Source organism: Nomascus leucogenys, chromosome 22a, assembly GCF_006542625.1.
Source record: "Nomascus leucogenys isolate Asia chromosome 22a, Asia_NLE_v1, whole genome shotgun sequence".
In the NCBI taxonomy this organism is placed as follows: Eukaryota; Metazoa; Chordata; class Mammalia; order Primates; family Hylobatidae; genus Nomascus; species Nomascus leucogenys.
This window is the reverse complement of record NC_044402.1, coordinates 48,774,544-48,775,673: the sequence shown is the minus strand read 5'-3', so window position 1 is coordinate 48,775,673 and position 1,130 is coordinate 48,774,544. Positions and strand designations below refer to the sequence as shown.

At 44.8% G+C, this 1,130-nt stretch overlaps 1 non-coding gene across 1 annotated transcript; it reads left to right on the top strand.

Moving 5' to 3' along the window:
- Window positions 1-291: 291 nt before the first annotated feature.
- On the top strand, window positions 292-374 carry TRNAL-UAA. The gene has a single exon. It is a non-coding gene; the product is annotated as a tRNA-Leu (tRNA).
- Window positions 375-1,130: the final 756 nt, after the last annotated feature.

Below are 1,130 nucleotides of genomic sequence, written 5' to 3'. Positions count from 1 at the left end.
ATTGACAGGCGTGGATTTCCCTCAACATGCCTCATTTTAATGGAAGTCCAAGGAATCAGGGATGGTTCGTCTTTCCCTAGTATAATGCCTGTCACAAATTAGTGATTAAGTCATACTTTTGGAAATATATCTTTTCATTTGTTTATTTCCAAGCAATATTAGAAAGATTTATTAACTTTGTACACTCTTTTAAACATGGTCCTAGTTTTCGCGGATATAAAATTATTCATAATCTTCCAGAAACTACAAATTCTAGCCTAGTAATCGTGGACAACAAAACCACCTCTTATCACCGGGATGGCCGAGTGGTTAAGGCGTTGGACTTAAGATCCAATGGACAGGTGTCCGCGTGGGTTCGAGCCCCACTCCCGGTAGACATCGCTGCATATTTTGACGTTTGCGATTTCTGGCGCAGAGTTGGAAGCTAGGTATGCTTACATAACAACTAATATGACAACCCTCTCACTCTGAGTGTAAACACTTCAAATAATAACGAAGGTTATTAAACAATATTCTGCTCAACACTATTTTTTTTAATCTTCAAAGAAATTGCTTCGGTGAGCAGTATTAAGTAGGAGACGCCTCTTCCCACAATTCCTATGGCCTAACAGCACAGTGTATTCAAGTCTTGAATACATTCCTATCGCTGTGGGATGTATTCAAGTACATTGACAAACCTGTAATCCTGGCACTTTGGGAGGCTGAGGCTAGCGGACCATTTGAGGTCAGGAGTTCAAGACCAGCCTAGCCAACACAGCGAAACCCTGTCCCTACTAATAATACAAAAATTAGCCGAGGGTGGTGGCGGGCGCCTGTAATCCCAGCTACTCGGGAGGCTGAGGCAGGAGAATCGCTTGAACTCGGGAGGTGGAGGTTGCAGTGAGCCGAGATCGCACCATTGCACTCCAGCCCAAGCGACAAGAGCGAGACTCCGTCTCAAAAAAAAAAAAAAAAAAAAAAAAATCAGCGGAATGTGGCGGTGCACGCCTGTAAGCCCAGCTACTCTGGAGGCTGAGACATGAGAATCGCCGGAACCAGGGAGGCGGAGGTTGCAGTGAACTGAGATCGCGCCACCGCACTCCAGCCTGGGCAACAGAGTGAGACTCAGTCTCAAAAAAAAAAAAAAAAGG